The sequence below is a fragment of the Spinacia oleracea genome, chromosome 6 (genome assembly GCF_020520425.1).
Source record: "Spinacia oleracea cultivar Varoflay chromosome 6, BTI_SOV_V1, whole genome shotgun sequence".
NCBI lineage: Eukaryota > Viridiplantae > Streptophyta > Magnoliopsida > Caryophyllales > Amaranthaceae > Spinacia > Spinacia oleracea.
In genome coordinates this window covers 54,882,749-54,902,685 of record NC_079492.1, presented here as the reverse complement: position 1 = coordinate 54,902,685, position 19,937 = coordinate 54,882,749, and the positions used below count along the sequence as shown (strand labels likewise).

General features: G+C 32.9%; 2 long non-coding RNA genes and 1 other non-coding gene across 5 annotated transcripts; 2 read left to right on the top strand and 1 right to left on the bottom strand.

The window, feature by feature from the left end:
* Positions 1–864: 864 nt before the first annotated feature.
* Positions 865–4,184, bottom strand: LOC130463878 (uncharacterized). The gene is made up of 3 exons (XR_008924068.1): positions 3,832–4,184; positions 2,979–3,247; positions 865–1,569 (listed from the first exon to the last, which is right to left on the bottom strand). It is a non-coding gene; the product is annotated as an uncharacterized lncRNA (long non-coding RNA).
* Positions 4,185–4,794: 610 nt separating this feature from the next.
* On the top strand, positions 4,795–4,866 carry TRNAD-GUC (transfer RNA aspartic acid (anticodon GUC)). The gene has a single exon. It is a non-coding gene; the product is annotated as a tRNA-Asp (tRNA).
* Positions 4,867–14,505: 9,639 nt separating this feature from the next.
* On the top strand, positions 14,506–18,148 carry LOC110776553 (uncharacterized). Of its 3 annotated transcripts, XR_002530182.2 has the most exons (8): positions 14,506–14,703; positions 15,524–15,723; positions 15,908–16,075; positions 16,215–16,423; positions 16,601–16,832; positions 17,145–17,206; positions 17,297–17,399; positions 17,478–18,148. It is a non-coding gene; the product is annotated as an uncharacterized lncRNA (long non-coding RNA). The 3 variants fall into 3 exon arrangements; XR_002530183.2 differs by lacking the exon at positions 16,215–16,423 and having other exon boundaries at positions 14,507–14,703; positions 15,905–16,075; XR_002530181.2 differs by lacking the exon at positions 16,215–16,423 and having other exon boundaries at positions 14,510–14,703.
* The last annotated feature ends 1,789 nt before the right edge of the window (positions 18,149–19,937 follow it).

Here is a 19,937-nt window from a genome sequence, read left to right as displayed (position 1 = left end):
TCTAGTCAGCGAGACTATAAATATCGGACCGAGGGAGTATGTTTCTGGTAAATTAAAGAGACGAGGATTAGTAGTATACTATGTAATAACTAATGGTAATAAAGTGGAATAATGAAAATAAATTTTCACCATATGGGCGGAGTTCGTCCTTGTTCGTTAGTCTCCCTATGGTGGAGTTAGTGTTACTATGTTTGATTTGTCGTTCACCCGTAGTGGATTTATGTAAAATTGGTTCGTTGGTAAAGTTTTATGCGAGATCGCGACAAATATCAATTTTTCGAGTACGTTCATATGAATCAAGTGGAAATCATCCTCGCGGCCACAACAAATCGTTAGACCCTCTCTCTAAAAAGGCTGAATGTTCCAGCGTTGTATACGGGAGACATTTTACGGTGCAAGATCTATTCAACGACCGTAGTTTTGATGAAGGAAACTTTTATTTGATTCAATGTGTGATGTATTTGTTAGATCCATATTTTTTTTCTGTAGATGTCGTATGACTCTTTATCAATGAATTAATTTTCCTTTACAAAAAAAAGACCATTACTCCCTCCGTTCTTAAATACTAGTCTTATATGCACGCGATGCGTGCGAGATAATATCAGAACTTTAAATCGTGTTATTCCAATTAATCACCAAAAATAACATACCACAAAATTTGTTCATAAAATTCATCTAAAGAAAAGTATACGTCATCCCTTTATTTCTTTTGGTAAAATAGAAAACATTAATACCAAAAGGTAGAAAATAACATCAATGTTTAAAACGTTTAATGTTGCTTAATTAGAATGAAGGCCCCAATGACACAATAATCAAAATTAATTAAAATTAAAGGATATCAATTTGAAGGCCCCAAGGACACGATAATCAAAATCTATTAGTAACTCAATTAAAATTCCGTTAACTTCTCTTAATCAGAGAATAATAATACAAAGTTGGCCTGTGATAACTGCAATATACTTGCAAACTACTCCGTACAATGTTTAACCAATCAGCCTTAACATGAATATCTTGCATTTAAAGCTTAAAGATACACCATAAGTAAACAAAAACATAACTAAGCAAGCAAAACATAGGAGACTTCAAAATAGTAAAGCAAAAGAAGAAAATGAGGACAATAAGTAAAACTTGTTTTCGTGCTCGGGACCGAACTGGTGGTGAAACTGAAGATGAATCCCCATTGCTCCTTCCATGAACATCAGATGACAAAGATGCAGGAAATACAACAGGAACACCATTTGCCCCACCTCCTCCCAACCCAACCATACTCATTCCTGCACCACCCCTCTATAGAATACTTCATTGAGATAGAACATACACCAGTTTCTATTTTACATTGAGATAGAATATACTTCATTTAATCTAACTTCATAATCCTTTGTTAATTGTTGTACAGAAAGTATGGCTACAGATCAGTTCTAACTTCATAATCCTTTGTTGTAGATCAGTTTTAAATATTGTTACTTGAAGGCAGCATGCTGCACTTTCTGTTGTTAACAGATAGAGCTCTTTGGTACAGTTCTCTTGCACCAGATATATTGCCTTCTTTCCATTCCATCATTCCCAAGCCTGAATAGAAACATACATGATCAGTCATCAAAAATCATGAAAGATAACAGGCAAGGCAGAAATTCAATCATCAAAGTATTCTATAGAGAATGAACATGTATGATTTTTATATTAAGTGTGGGTTTGACATATATTGCTTAGCTGAGGATTATTGGGCAACAACACCCCTCAAATGCCTGAATCCAGTTCAAGCACGACCACTTAGTCAGTGTGCCCAGCTAGCTAAGTCCTGCAGCAAATAATAATTATCTGAAATATTACCCTGGATTACAGCATTACACTGTATATGCTAATTAAGGGTCTTAATTAATTTGCTACTTTGCTGGATAATTGACTCTTGCAATTCACAGGTTGTATGTTGCAAGGAAGCACAAAAATGAGACAACTGCAAAAATGAGTCTTATCTGGGTCATGTTATAAGGAATCAAACAGACAAAGACAATTTACATATTTCTTAATCAGGTCCATTGATTAGACTCATTTACATATTTCTTAATCAGGAACCAAACAGACAAAGACAACCATCAACTAATTCAGGTCCATTGTCGCAAACATCGTCAATCTACATATTTCTTAATATGGAAATATTTTGACATAATTGGTCTGTTCCAAACTCATGGAAAAATCCAAGCAGGTATCAGTTGTAATTATGAGTAAACTAAAGCAAACTTAACCGTCATGTCATACCTGTTTAAGAAAAAAACACTTACATCTACAGAACTACAGAACTACCACAATACAGTGAGAACTTCATCCTAAACTAATGCTAAACTTCACAAATTGTTGTATGGAGTATATACGATACTATTAAGCAAGTCAAACAACAATCATGTTCGGCAAAAGTATGTCTTAAAGTGAAGTTAATTTTAAAAAAACTCTTACCAAGTGTTTGGATTGGTATCACAACTAATAATCACCCATTAAAATATGAAATCTGTTATTATTATTCACACATCACTGGCAATAATTCAACTAATTTAGATAATTATCTCTACAATTAATCCTCAAAATTACCCAAACAGGCTCACACATATCTCTTCATGAATATTTTACAAAATAATTTACACAATCTCACATATTATCATAATTAAATTCAGAAAATAATCCCCAAAAAAATCAGAAAAAATAAATCAACCACATTAGCATATAGTAAACCTGCTTAGATGAATCATCCCAATAAGCCCGAACAAATTGTACAAATGACATTAATATTTAGCATAAACACCAATAAATCACTGTATATACGATGTATAGATCAGATATTATTAATCACTTGCTAATTATAGTCCATAGTAAAACCAATCCACACCAGTAAACAGGCACGACATCCAGAGAAAGAAAAACACAACAACAAACCAACATAAAGAAATCTCCAAAGATGAATAAGAGATTAGTCTACATGACATTACCTGCCATCCAGGAGAAAGATCTCTAAAAAGTTCACTTAAATCAGGTTGCTTGGATCCATCATCGACGGTGTCTGAGGTTGTCCCCCCTACGGCTTCTTTCTTAGCTCTCCTGCAAGGATGGGCAGCAACGGATCTCCTTGACATCGATGAAATGATCCTCTGGATCAATTTTGGAGTGGGGCTTGGGCGATACATTGTTTCACTTGCTTTGCAAGACAGTTTTCCTGCTATCCATATTTGCAAAATCGTTTATCTGATCATCCATGTTTCTGAAATAAGTAACAAAATGTGTAAGTGCATCATGATAACACATTAGCCATGAATTAGATGCAGTTTAAGCAAAGAATTTCCCTAACTATTCTCAAATAGTCAAGGAGAAACAAAGGAGACACAATTTTGAACCATTTAATAGTATTAGGAGTTGAGAATCTAGGAGCAAGAAAATTGTCTTCCGATTTTTCAAGCAGAGAAACCCCTTTATTCAATTGATTTCCTGAACCCAAAATACCATACTATAAGTCTTGAATGTCTATGATTATTAAGTCTGGATGACTGGATTCAAATTAAAAAACAACATTTCACTATTTCAGTCCATGATTGATAGCTTCGACGGCAAAGAAAGCGTAAATTATCATGAAAATAGCCGAATTAATCAAACAAATTGAAATTGCAGCAAATATCAAATCATAGCAATTGAAGTCGCTAATTCAATTAGGAGGAAATTAGGAAGACGGAAATTTGAGCATCTCAAGAAATTAAACCCCCAAAATGCAGGGAAATCAAAGACTAATCAGCAAATTTCCTCAAAAAGTCTCAAAAAGTCAAAATTGCACAGCAAAGAAGTGATATTTACCTTCAAAGCTTCTTCAATCTCGGCATCGCTTCCGGGCTGCATCCTCAATATTAATCGGCAGTGTTGATACAGCTATGTTAATACGGCCGTGTTGATACGGCAGTGTTGATACAGTAAATCTTCCTCACTTGAATCTCAGCCTGCACAATTGACGCGATTTGGTGAGGGACGGCGGCGAGGAAATGTAACCCTAGAAATTCGACGATGGGAGGCGATGCAAGGCCGGCGATGGGAAGCGATTGAGGAGGGAGGCGATTGGGACGCCGCCGTTTCTAGGGTTAGGGTTTTCTTTTGGTGGGGGAAAAGTGAGGAGAGAGAAAAATGAGAGGGGATGGAGGCACAGCAAGCGAGTACGGAGTACCAACGATTTACAACTAATGGAGGGTGTTTTTGTCTTTTTGCAAGTGGACACGAAAAGTTAAGTTACTAAAATAACCTCAGGAGCTGGCTTATATAATAGAGATTAGTCCTGTTTTGACTTTTCAACTCGTTTCAACTCAATATTCTAACGTAAATATCTCCAAATACGTATGTTAAAAAAAACATAAAAATTTGATATTGTTAAACTACACATTAAAGACGAACAAAATAAGATCTCGCATTTGAAGTACGTATTGGAAAGAAATTAGAAAATTTATGTAACTACTACTAGGTATTGACTAAATATTGATTGATGTAATTAGTTGGAGCATGCATTTACAAAGCCCTGACGTAGTTTCATGGTTTTCAAATTTTCATACTCCGAGGAACTACTTTGCTTTCTTTTTTCACTTTTTCAGTATGTTTGATTAACATGGCCATATGGGCCTAATATTTTATAATATGACCCGAATCAGTCAAGCATAGAATTTAACATTCAATTTATGGCTGATGGCTCAGTGGCCCAATTTGTGAATTTCGATCCTCATCGGCAAAATATTTTTAAGCTTCATTACTTAAAATTCAAAAAAAACAACCAGCCAAGTCGTTGTAGTATAGTGGTAAGTATTCCCGCCTGTCACGCGGGTGACCCGGGTTCAATCCCCGGCAACGGCGATGATTTTGTTTTGTTCTTTGGTTGTTTTTTTTGGTTTGCCACCCGTCATCTATCCTCTGTTGACCATTCCGGTTCTTTTAACGCATTCCATTTATCTTCAAGAACCTAAATCAGGTCTATAATGGGTACATATCGAATTAAATTAAATAGGGTTGTCAATGAGCCGATATGCTCGTAAACGTGAACAATCTCGGTCAAAGCTCGTTCATTAATAAACAAACGAACCTGAATAAAAATTTTAAGCTTATTTAATAAATGATACTAGCTCGAACAACCTAATGTTCGGTTCGTTTAGGCTCACGAACAACTCGTTCATTTCGTTTCCAAGCTCGTTCGTGTTCGTTTATAAGCTTGTTTAAAAGCTCGTTCAAGCTCGTTTATATTAAATTTCTAAAAAAAATGACTAGTTTTTATTTAAAGTAAATATAAGTTGCAATTGTTTTGTTAGAATTTGATTTTTAGAGTATTTTGATTTTAGGAGATTATAATTTATAAAATAGTATTAGTAAGTATACTATGCTAATTTTTAAATTATTTGGGTTTGGTTGTGGTTTTATGTTTTATCATTTTTTAAAACAATATATCGTTTATAAATATGATTGTTTAATTCGATTTTGCTTGTTCATTAAGACTCGTTTGTTAATAGCTCGGCTCGAGCTTGAACTTAAACAAGCTACTCGTGAGCTAAGCTCGAACAACAAAAATTTAAATGAGCCAAGCTCGAACAGGGAAAATTAAAGCTTGATTAAGCTCGACTCGAGCTCGAGCTCAGAAATTTCTTATCAAGCCTAGCTTGAACAACCAAATACTCGGCTCGGCTCGACTCGTTGACATCCCTAAAATTAAACGTAGGTCATATCAGATAATAATTTATTTGAGATCCATGACTAATCGAATTAAATGAATAAACTTTTCCATGTCATTTCAATTAATTATTATTGAATTATCCATGAGACGAATTCAAAAGTAGATTCAGATTAGTGTAATCCAAGAATAATTTTGATTCTTGACAAACTAAAAAGGATAATGAAATTTGTGGATTAATAAGGTAACATATTATCTTTGAAGTATATACAACTGGAAAAATTCTTGTGTGGACTTGGTCCACACTAATTTTAGTATGGACCCAAAGGTCACACGTGCCAATTAACCTTACGGGCTTCCTTCTCCCTCTCACACTCTCTCGGTCTCTCTCCTCACTTTGCCCCTCTCTCGCCATTCTCTCACTCTCTGTATCTCCTTCCTTTCATGAACAAAAAAATCCTAAGAAAATTCAAGGAGAACTCTAACGGAAATCTGTATCTCGCTTAGTGCTAGCGAAGAATTTTGGAAAATAACGAACGATATTCAAGATATCACAAATTCATGGTCGAATTATCATAAATCGTCTGCGATCTGAAACCCTAATTTTTGATATTTCAATCTCCAGGTATGATATCTTATGTCCTTTTTCTCTTGTGGTTAATTTGATTTCATTGTTCTTCAATTCATCAATTGACAGGATTCCTCAGTTAAATTTATTTTTGGTGTTTTTTATTCATTCCGCTATAATCAATTATATCAATATTTCGTGATTCATCCTTTTGCTGATTATGGTGATATTCTACTTAAATTTGGATGAATTAAACTAATTTTGCTAGATGTCGTGATATTTGATTCTTTTGGACGTGTTTGTTTTTTGTTTACTTTTTGTTCAATTTTTGATGTACTATGCAACAAATAAAGGTAACTATACTTGTAAACAAAAACACTATAGAGCAATTAGATGATATTGAGCAATTGGAGTTTGATCTTTTAAGTAATTATGCCTATTGTTAAATTTTATTGATTTTCTATATTTTGGTTTGTTAGTTGATAGGTTAAATAAGCATTTGAAAATAGGTAATCTTACAATTAAACTTAGTAAGTGATCAATTAGAGCTCTCCATATGATGGGATTTCACTGGTTAAAAAGTAGCTTGCATCTCTACATTTACTTGATTTAAAAGCAGCTTGCACCCATTGCTTAATTAATTTGAATATTATGGAGCCATTTCCGTAATTATAGTAATTATAGTAAACTGTAGTTTATAGCCTAAATCAAGTGTAAACAAGTCAAAATTGGGAAAAAGTAAACAAAAAATCTCTCACGACATAATATATAATTAGATAGCAAATACATATTCTACCTTCAACAGCCTCAGTGACCTGTTACCAAAGAAAATAAACTCGTACAAAGATTTGGTAACCACCAAGATCAAACTAAAAAGGAACATTTGTAAAAACCTGAATAAACCTGTAGAAAGTTCAAGTTACCAACCTATCTTAAAAGACACCACTTTATTATCCTACCTAATTCCAGTATGTTTCGCAGTAGCATGAGAAAAAGGGTTGTTACTTCTCAATGGATTGCCTTAGGTAGTCAAGATTGGTGGGAGATAGTTAGATTTAGTACCAAGTACCCGTGCCTTGGTGTCAGGGAAGAACTCAGACCCTGGGAGCTCAGAGATATCTCCTCCACTAGTTATACCAATAGGATAACGAAGCAGGTGACCAGGCAAATCACTCTCAAGAGACTCACTTAGCTTGCATATAGATCTCAGTATTTGTCTGCAGCTCGTTTTGATGCATCTGATATTAGAGACCTTTCATGGTCTCTATAAGCCTATTAGCTCAATTGGTCGAGCACTGTGTCCTTAACATTGAATGGCACAGAGGATGTAGGTTCAAATCCTACATAGGCTATTGATTTTTCAAGATATTAATACATATACACCCCTTTTTCCCTAAAAAAATATTCTTTTTAATCAAAATAACCTTATTCTTTCAATAGTGACCATTTATATATATATATATATATATATATATATATATATATATATATATATATATATATATATATATATATATAGTGACCCTTAACGAGATATAAACACCTTATTGTTTTCATAGTGACCCTTTAAATTAAATATACACTCTTTTGAATCAAATAACACTTATTCTTCCTATAGTGACCAAATTTCTTTTCATAGGGACTCTTCAACAAATAAACACCCTTTTCAATTGAAAGTAAACTTATTTTTTTATAGTGACCATTTTAATATATAGTGACCCTCTCTTTCATACAGTGACCTTAAACTATATAAACACCCATTTTGAACCTTAATTATTCAGCTTGACCCTTGATTAATACTTTTGTTAGACAAATAAATGTCGAGAAAAAAAAGAGCAAGTCAACTTTGGCAATTGAACCAAGTTGACAATAGACCAATTTCCGTAGAAAACAAGGAAATACAAGCAGCAGCCTTAGCTAGACACCAACAACAACAGGCCATCCGCAACAACCAACACTGCAACACACCAATCTTAACCTCCCAACAATACGTACCTAAAATAAGCATCTACTTGAGCACCAACTTGAGTAGAAGAGAACCAATTGATACAGTTCTGTAAAGATATCAGGTTTGTAGACTAGGAGCTTCACACAATAAGAACTATTTTACCAAGGCATAACAGCTCAACAGAACAACTCACATGAAAGCTTAACAAATCAGAATTTTCCTTGTTAACACCTAAACAACCAAGCTGACCACAAAACTACACATAAAACAACCTGCATAGAAGTTAAATTAATCCTGCATTAATCAGCACAACAACCTGCATTAGGTTAGTCTAAGTAGTGACCCCATTGAATGTATAGTGAAGAACTTTACATATAGTGGTCTCTACATCCTTCTAAAATTGATTTTCTAACAATGGGGTTAGCTCGTAGGAGACATGAGATTAATCTATTGAGAATTGACTTAGGAGTCAGAAGGTGAAATACAGAGGTCAGAAGGTGGACATATATCTTATACGCTAACACATAGTGACCCCTATTTTAATATAAGCACCTTCTTTTAACCTATAAGGACCCTTGGTTAAATAAAATCTATTATGTTATATTTACTCTTTTATTACATATAATGACCTATATTTATATGTATGTAGTCTACCATTAAAATACGCTCTTAAAGTTCACTCTCTAGCATACAATTATCATTTAATAGCCTATGTAGGATTCGAACCTACACCATTGTGCAATTGCACATAGCTCTACCAGTTGAGCTAATACACTACCACAAAATAGGGAATAGAAAACGCTGTATAGAGAACGGTTAAGTTTGTTAAGCGTTGTCTAGGAGTATAGAGAACGCATTTCTCTTATAACAATTGTGTAAAAAAAAGAATAAAGGACAGTTACCTTACCTAACCATCTCATGTTCTTTATCATAATAAAAAAAAATATTAAATTTAAAATACTTAATAAAATATAAAGTTGTACTCAAGATATATAACTGTTTTGTATCTATCTATATATTATACTAAAAGAGAGGAAATCAATGTGGAGCTGACAAATGTCGCTCTCTGATTTGCCTCTCTTTTAATATAAATATAATATATTTTTAAAAAAATTTAAAAAGTAGTATTTCTTTTATAGATTGTTTATCTTTGTTATAAAAATACTAAAGTATAATATGTTTCTAATAAATGACGTTTACCGCTACTTACCACCAATCGTAAGACTTACAATAGCTATCGATGCATTTCAACCGTTTAAATTTAAAGATCAATATAGTCAATTACTTTGTACGACTATAAGTTTTAATAGATAATTAAAGGACAAACAAAAAAATAACCAGAACATTAAGGGTTTTCCAATCAATAGAGACGGTACAATACATATTTAGTGATTACCACTCACAACTCCCCCCAAAGCATTGTCTTCGATTCTTTAATTTCTTCCAAGATCCGACTAACAATTAAATGTTATCTTAATCACTTTTCTTCTACCCAATGTTTTTTATTACTATATGCATCCATGACTTAAAAACCATTGATGACCTTGCAAGGTTGAAGAACAACTCCGATGAAGAAAGATAAAGAAACGGATGATTTCAATTAATTATTTAGGGCTAAAATAAGAAAAGTGAATTGCAAATTTGGGAACTCTTAAAAGTCAACTATCAATAACATCTATGGAGGGAGAGAAAGTAGACTTGATAAAAAAAATAAGAGGGAGGTTAATGAAGTAAATACCCGTGAGTGGTTCTCATTAGTTTGATCAGAAATATAAAATGTTACTAAGATATAATTTAGGTTGTTGTTATGGGAACTAACTAACTAAGGATATACTAGATATTTACATGCTAAATTTAAAATGTACATAAATTATTTAATGTACACAATCTAATTTACATAAAAGTATAATCTATCATAATATGTACGTACATAGTGATACATTGCAGTTTCACTACATAGCGGTACACGTCATTCACTGTCTCATTTGTTATTGTATACTTCGTAAATTTTTGTTAACTACTCCTAAAAGCATATTTTATATACATACTAACTACTAAGTATTATCCATCTATATATATGATATAAATGACAACATGCGATACAAATTTAATTTCAAAATAGTTGGGTCCAAAAGATTGCATCTTAGGATACATATAGTATTTTGTAAATTGCTTCTAAAATATTTGAGTCCAAGGATGTAGTCTAAATACTATACTCACTATATTTTATTGTTTATAGTTTTGTTAACCGTATAGAAAAATATTTTATATACACACTACGTACTAAATATTATATATGTCCATGTATATATATGATTTGAACGAAAATAGGCCCTAGAAATTTGCTTCCAAAAGATTGCATCTTAGGATACATATAGCGTTCTGTAAATTGTTTCCTAAATATTTACTTCCAATAGATTGCATCCTAGGATACATCTTTGATTAAGTTACCAATATATTTTTATTCTTAAACATTCATATACTATGTTAAATATTCTATCTCTTATTTACCAAATATAAAAATATTCTATCTCTGTTATTTTTCCTAAAACTAAAATTCGGATTACTTTATATGTTACTCGATTAAATAAAAAAAGGAATAATTATTACGGAATATCAAACATACGGAGTACTCTATTTGTTAGGACATGTGACTGCATCAATTATTTTGAAATAAAGAAGTATGTTTATTTATTTACAAGGACCAACATATTATCTAACCCAATTTACATTTTTGTTAAATCAATATATACTTTTAATTGAATTAGACATACTTCATATTCCTACTTCCACTCCCGAATGATCTTTACGTTAACTATTTGCACCATAATTAAATGCTATATACTGTGTAATATTCTATCTCTTATTTAATTACCAAAAAAAAATCTATATATTATATTAAATGAGAGGAAATCAATGTGATGATGACAAATGTCACTCATTCAGACCTCTCTTATAGATATAAAATAAATTAAAATAAAATACTTGATTCTATAATTATTTTGTTAACATTTACCTCAAAAATATATTTGATTCTCTTTTCCTGAAAATAAAAAAAGATTTCATTTTGTACATAGAGAATATAGTTTTAAATTATATATCTCTTCTATATTTGTTAAAAAAAAAAAACCAATATAAGATTATCTTTTTATAAAAAATTAATCCATTATACGGAGTACATTGTATATTGTTATAAAAATTCAAGAGTAGTCTACTTATTTGTATTTCGTACTTGAATAATTCGAACACAAATAAATTAGAAAATCATTCAAATACGAATAAGAGTTTATAAAAAAATCACAATAGTACTTTGTAATATTTTAACAGCTAAACTAGTGTGTGGTTCGGGCGATGTCCCGATTGCTACATTGAATAGTTAAAATTTTAGATTTTTCTTGAGCAAAATATTTGATAAGATACATGTATAGCATGAAGTGAAAGCATTCATCAAGTTCGTCAACTACATAAACACACTAAGTCATTTATCACGAGAAATAATTTTTCAATTGCATCATCTTACAATTTGTATAATTTGTTTTCAGGAAATAAGTGATTCAAAATTTACAAACACCAAATTAGACTTATGCAGTCATGCAAGGCATTTATGTAGTTGATGCTTATGAGACTTATGACATCATGTTTATTCATGGTTGTCCTAATTCTTTAATTATTATTTTTTTCCAAAATAGTCAATAGAAAATAAAAAGTCACATAAAAGTTTAGTTGTTGTAAACTTCATGTTAACATTCATTTATAAATTAATGTGAAGAGATAAACCACAAATGGTTGTTGGTTAAGATGGTAATGAGAGTTATCCTCCACACATGAGGTCGATCCGGAGTTCGAACCTCATTGTACGTACAGATTTTTGGTTGTCCATGATTTGACATATCATTTGGTGAGTGGATGATGTGGCGCAAAATGAAGAGTACTACATATATGCCACATAGACATTTTTCTCAACGCCTTTTAATATATTAGTATAGATGTGATAATTATAAAAAGTTATTGATCGTACTATTTATACGTAGTATATTTAGCAGCTAAATGAGATAACCGTTATTGATTGTACTATTTTGTACGTAGTATATTCAGCAACTAAATTCGATAATTATCACCGCCATTGATAGTTATATTTTACTACTTTAAAAAAATTATGTAACTTCTTTAAATATGAGAAAAACTTGTGTAATCTAATCTAATCTATCTACGTAATTCCTGAATTTTTAGATGCAACTATTTGATTTTTACACTAGCTATTATATTCACACATACCTCTACCTTTTCTATTTTGGTGATTATTAATACTTTATGATGAATATAGTCAAGTACTACTCCGATGTATTTTGTTGGATTTGTCTAAATACTTACATAATACTACCATTTTAAAAATAATTTTTACTAATTGATAATTTAAGATATTAAATAGCTGAAAATGCCGCTCCGATTTACCTCTTTTATAATATTGTTAACTAACCTATGATAAAATAATTAATATACTTTTTATATATTTTACCTAAAATCTTCAATTACTTATGGTAATAATCGATTTTACTACGAATTACTTATTTACCCATGTGAATAAATTTCTTAGGAAAATTTGGTAATATTAATCCAACCTTTGACCGATTTTCTTTTATTAAGCCCACCTACGACATATTTTTTAATAATCCCACCTTTATTACCCAACAACTTTTATTGGGCCCAACAGGTCATAAAACTGTTGTAAGCGGCATTATTTCTCTACATGGCAGTACTCTCTCTCGATATATTCAGTCATCATCATCAATTCATCACCATCTCGTTGACTTTTTCACCGATTACCGGCCACTTAAGCCCAATAAAAGTCGTCGGGTAGTAAAGGTGGGATTATTAAAAAATATGTCGTAGGTGGGATTAATAAAAGAAAATCGGCCAAAGGTTGGATTAATATTACCAAATTTTCCAATTTCTTAATTTAAACACTCAATTTTTTAATTGTAAAAATAAATTAGAAATCTTATTTTTCATTGGCAAAAATATTTTAGCAAAAACTAATCCTCAATTTCTCCATAAAAATATTTTAAATCACAAATTAAAATAATAAAATATATAAAGCGGGTTCAATGAACATTTGTATGTCTCCACCCTGTTTAGACAGGAATATATAAGTAGTGATTCGACGAGTGAAGGACATTAATTTATAGAGATAAATTGTTTCCTCTGGTGATGTGGTGGGTTTGGTTTTGGTTTTGAGTTTTAGCAAACATAATTTCTCTCTTTTATATATACTCCACAAAGTACAATCAATTATCTAATTATTTATTATTTTGACCACATGCAATTGCACGGTAAAAGTTTAAATATCGGTCAAGTTTTTTATGGGCCGGGTTGAACAAGTAAAACTGGGTTACGTCAGGTTTATATAAGTTTATATCGGTTAAGGTTTTTATTGGTTTAGAGTCATACAATGTGGGCAAATCAATAGCGGCATGAAATGGGTGGAGGATTGTACTTCGGGTCAGGTGAATTTGGTTTCAAATTATAAAATCTCAATTTTCAATACATTTATAAACTATAATATTTAGGCCTTAATTAGGGGGACAAAGAAAATAACTAACTTTTAAAAGTGTTAAGAATTAAGATCGGTAGAGGGATTAAACAGGCTATGGGTTATGAGTTATAAAGGATTCGAATTAAACAGGTTATGAGTTTTAAACTATTCGGATTAAGCGAGTTACGAGTTAAAACAATATGGGTTGTAAACGGGTTTTCCTCGGGTTCAAACGGTTCGATTGAAACAGATTGAGTCATTAACAATTGAATTTTGGATCCATTCGGCTTGGGTTTGAAATGAGTGGGTTGCTGCGGAACGGTTTGTTACCGGGTTTAGTATCTTAATCGGGTTAATATTTTCCGGTCGGTTTGGGTTGAATATAATCGAGTTCGGTTTTGGGTTCCAGCTCGCGGGTTATTAACGGTTCAGATTATAAACGATCGGACCAACCCAACGGGTTCAACGGTTCAGGTTGTAATTAACATTTCTCATAGTATATGATGATGACTGAGTTTTATACCTAACATGAAATTATGGGTAATGCATGAATATGAATAAAAAAATCTACATATTTTTCTACGTTTCTTTTCAAAATTAATTTACCGTTGCACTTAAAGCTCAAATATGTAAACCGTGCATCGCACGGGTACTTATACTAGTTATTTTACTAAAGTATTTTACAATAAAAAATAAACCTTCCTCAATCACTTAACAAAATCAACCAATTTTTTAAAGTAAAAATAAAAAATAAAAACCAAAAATCATATCCTAAAACTAATAGAGTTAGGCTCTCACCAGAACCCCCAAAATCTTAATTACTGATTAAAACCCTCAAACACTCCCCGTTGTCCCGCAAAATCGAAGCAAGCAGAATCGCCCATCTGCACCACCGCTCCGTTGCATCTCTTTCCCACCGCTTTCCGACCGATTCCCAATCTCCGGTGAACGTCGGCTGCCCCACCGTTGCTATCAATTCTGCGGTTAGTGTGTTTAATTTTGTTTTTCATACTAGTTACTCAACATATAACCCAAGGATTATGAATATTAGCTATTATCTAATTGTAATATATGATTAAGGAATTCAAGCTTGTTAATTGCCAAAATAAAAAAAAAAGTAAGGAATTCTTGTTGTGAACTCCTTTTACGTATCAAAAATTAGCTCGAATCGAATCATTTCCGCTTGATGAATTATAGTCGAATGAATTTGCTGCACTAAGGTCTAACTAAACTGATTTTCTTTTAGTTAATATCAGTTAGGCCGAATAAAATTGAAAATATCAGTTACAGAAAGAAAGTGGGGGTAGGGTAAATAGATGTTTTAGTTTGGAGTATAACCATGGTTGATACTCTTCAGAAGCAGCAGGGCCGCAGGGAGTAAGAGAGAGAAAGAGGGGGGAAGAAAAAATAAAGTGAGTGAAATAATATTGAAATTTGTGGCTGATACATGCATAATTGGGCCAACTTGTTCGGGAAGGTTGCATAGCTACCTCAAACTAGCAACCAATCGAACATAAATGTAGCCTTTCTCGCATGGATATTTGGATACTTGATAATCTGGCATACCCATGTAGCCCTCACATTATGCTAGAAACTTACTGGAGCATTGTTGCTTTAGAGCGCTTGCTCTCTCTATGCAAGTGACTGGTTATTTGGCTGATAAAAATCTCCTAACATTTAGTATGACATTTGCTTGGGAGTGTCCTGCTGCTTCCAACCAACCTTTGCTTACTGTGAGTTATACGACTTTGATGTGTCTGACCTTTTGTGCTCATGTATTTTGGTTGATTAACCATGTGGCAGGTGGATGAAGATGCTACCGTTGGACTGGAAGCCTTTTCTCGAATACCACATGTTGTGCCAGTAATTGCTAATTGCAAATGCGGGGTTTTCCCGAGTTTAGGCTTGTGATTTAAACGTTATCTTAGCGCAGTTTTAAAGAAGAAAAGTAAACAAGAGCTTGTGTATGAAATTACAAGATACAACTGAATTTACCGAATCAGGTTATCTACGACTCATATGAGATATTCAAGTGTGATTGAAGTTCTCTTTGAACTGTTGTAGATCATTGAAACCCTTACTCTACTAACCATTCATATTTTAGTAGCTTGAATTATTATTCTAAGCTTGGACTAGTGCCCAGTACATTTTCTGATTGAGCATCTATTCTATTTGTGGATGTAGCAGATGCTATCCGTGAACTTAAAAGTACTCCAGGATTTGATAGCAGAGGATGCTAATAGTCTTCAAGTGTTCATTGATGGTCTCCGTCAAAAGCACTCGGAGCATGCTAATAAAATCCAGAGTTATATACAGAACCAGTCAGTTGATGAAACCGAGATTAAATATTTGCAGGTTAGTTTTACACTTCTCTGCAATACTGGCCTTTGATTGAATGGCCTGATATATTGAAGCTGGATATTATATGCATTATTATTGGTTTAGTGCTTTATATGCATATGATGTTCAATTTGAGACAGTTCTGAACTTGCAGGAAGGGGTAAGAGTGCTTCAATTGTTTTTAAAAGAGGTGATCGTGTAGGCGAATTAACTACCTAACACCTGTTAACTGGAATCTGTAAAGATGAAGCTTCGGTTGTAATGAAGGTGTCCAACTAAGAGGGTGAAGGAGGCACGTGAGAGGATGAAATTGCTGATTGTTTTTAATATTTATAAATAAAACCTGTTTTTAGTTATAATTGAGTAAGTTTCAGGCTGTAACATAATTTAGTTGGTTCTGTGGCATGCATAACTGAAATTGTTATTCATGGGTATAGTAGCTCTCTAAATCCTGCAATCCTACATAATTGTGATCAAGTCATGTTAGTATTGTATCCTATATAAATGATTCTCTATCTAACTGAATCAATATGGTTTCAGGCTGGCCTGTCTAAGAAGTCTGGAGGTTGTGTTTTTGCGCTTCAAGATGAACATCTGCAGGCCACCCAACAGTGCACGCAAAGCACCAGAACCACAATCTTGATGGTCGTTCAATCCACAGTCCTGTTTAGCTAGCGGTTACCTCTTTCTAAACATTTTAACCTTCCGACAAAAGGAATGAAAGCGTAATTAGTAACTTCTCTGAGGGATCCATATTTCGCAAGTAGCTGAGGTAACGTGATCAGATGACTGTTGCATCTAAGTGCGTCTTAGATGAATGGAGATACTTGGTTTGTTCCGCTGAGTCATAGTTCTCTTTTGTCATATCATAGTTGATGGTGCTTTGTGATGCTGCTACTGAAATTATTTATAATAAATAAATTTTTATGTGTTAGACCTAGCAGATGATGACATCATCTACAAGTTAGATTTTACAGTGTTCGGTCAATTGCTTGTTCAGGTTTATCTACTTTTTGCAGAGTAGTACCAGCTATCTGAACTTTCTCTTGGAACTGATTCTCAGTGTATAATATTCATTTTACAGCTACATCAAAATGGTTTACTCAGAGGAGATGACATAACAGACCGCTTCTTCCGGGTTCTTTGGTGAATGTTATTTCCATTTTAGAGTTTTGGTTTAATATTTTATTTATTGTTGTATTTAGTACCATATGCATAATTGATCTTGTGTTCCAGGAAATCTGTGTCACATTTTGATGAGGTGATGCAATCGACTCCACAAGTGCAGTCCTTCCTCGCCATTGATATTTACGCTAAATCAGTATATTCAATCTTGAAGGTAATTTTCGCTTTTCCCTTGCGATTTTCTCTTACTGTATTGCACTGTCTTTAACTTCAAATCTTGCTGTATTTGTAGCATTGTCCAGTGGATCAAAGATCAAGCAGAATAGAGTATGTTTAGGTGCTACTGAGGTAGCTTGGTGTTGCTGCTGTTAGCTTTGTGTTCTGCTTGGTTCTGGTATTTGGTGGTTTGTACTCCCTATAATATCCCTTGAGTGTTCTCAAGGCTTTGGTTTTTAATATATCCTAATACACGAGAGCTCGCCCCTTTCTCCTGTGAGTGAGCAAACTAGCAGCCGGTGGAAGGCCCCGCTAACTACTCCATACAAGATGAACACTGACGCTGCTACATCGGTGAGAATGACAGGGTTGGGTATGGTGGTCCGAGACAATGTAGGTGACGTGCTAATGGCTGCAGGCATGAGGATTGATGCTGCTCTACCAGCTCTGCAAGCTGAAGCTGAAGCAGTACGGTTTGGCACGAGTATGCTTGTGAAGCAGGCTACCGCTCCCTTGAGGTTGAAACTGATTCCCTTGCGTTACTGAAGCTATTGCAGAGGGACAACAGTGAGAGATCGTCCGTCCAAGTTCTTGTTGATGGTATTCTCAGCTATGCTCAGAAGTTTATGCGTTGTAGGTTTCTTTTTGCCAGTAGAATTTGTAATAATGTTGCTGATTCCATGGCCAAATCAGCTCTTTCTTTCGAAGAGATTAAGATTTTGATGGAAGAAAGCCCCACTTTTGCTACCCCTTGATTCTGATGGGCAAGGAGGGATTGACTGATATATATATATACTGATGTTTATATATATATATATATATATATATATATATATATATATATATATATATATATATATATATATATATATATATACTCCCTCCGTATTTTTTTAAGGGATACACTTGCCTTTTCCGGCCGTATTTATTTAAGAGATACACTTGCCATTTTTAGTAACTTATCAACCCCACCATCTAATTAAATAATACATCTAATATACCCTATCACCCACCATCCTATTAAACAAATATTTTCATAAACCCACCCCACCCTCCACCCACCAAAATGACATGGTCCCCACATATTTAATTATTAAAATATCTATCCAATTCCACTTGCTTTATTATTTTATTTTATTCAATTATTCTTTTTAATACCCGTGCCCGGCCAAGTGTATCTCTTAAAAAAATACAGAGGGAGTATATATATAACTCCATTTTCTCGTCCAGAAAAAAAAAGGTTTTAATATTCGTTTATGCAGAATATATATATATATATATATATATATATATATATATATATATATATATATATATATATATATATATAGGGTGAGAACTGCTCTTATGGTAAGAATCTTTGTGCGATTTTTTTGAACTGTATGTGCACATTTTTTGAACTATATGTGCATATATTTTATACTAAATGTACCTTTTTTTTTGAGGTATATAATTTTTTATTTCTGAAAAATAAAAAGAATATACATATATATATATATATATTTGAGTCAAAAAATATGCGCATATAGTTCAAGAAATATGCATATATAGTTCAGGAAATATGCATATTTAGTTCAAAAAATACGCGCATAAAAATGTTGAGGGTCATGGATTGCTTTGACTCCCCCAACAAGTTTTCTTTTCAGTTAACTATATATGGAGCCATAGATAATATTGGCTACGTTGCTAGCTATATGTAGTTCAATAGTATTGGATTAAATAATACGCCACTAAGTTCTAAGTTGTATCAAAATTCACGTTTTCAAGTGATTTCTTCAAATTGTAGTTTCAATTTAGCATTGTGATTGATGGCCATCAAAGAATAATGACGATACAATGTACGATAGTCAAGTGATTTCCTACACTAACTGAAGCTATAGATTTCAATTGAGCAACTTGAATACTTAAAACCAAACATTCACTGACTCACTGCACAAGAAATATCATCATTCATTTAGACATTTCATCGAACACTTAATATGCATCCTTCGTAGTTTGATCTAGAGACAAAAACTATGAATTACAAGCCATGATTTTAAGTTCTACAAAATCAGACTTTATCTTCATGAAGAAACATATTAGCAATGCCCCTTATTAACTAGAAATCATCAGGTATAATGTTGGGAACACAACACTATAGCCATCACCACTAAACCACCGCATGCCCTCATCCCGTCAAATGAACCGTGTAAACTCAAGAATTTAAAAGTGCTTTTTGAGAGTTTCAAGAATTTAAAAGTGCTTTTTGAGAGTTTCAATGATGACTTTAAATTTTTCTTTGAATTTGTCTAAACTGAAAGTGTTTCGGTGTTCGAATTGTAGCTTCAATGGTGTTAAGAGAGTGCGTCATGAAAAGAGGATGAAGGAAATGTTTCTTACTTTTGCTGAATACGCTGAAAACACATGAGGTGGATTAAAAATAATTAACGGTTAAGATGACAGTAATGAAGGGTGAGGATGAGAGTTCTCACCATAAGAGAGGTTCTCACCATAAGATGGTTCTCATGTGAATATATATATATATATATATATATAT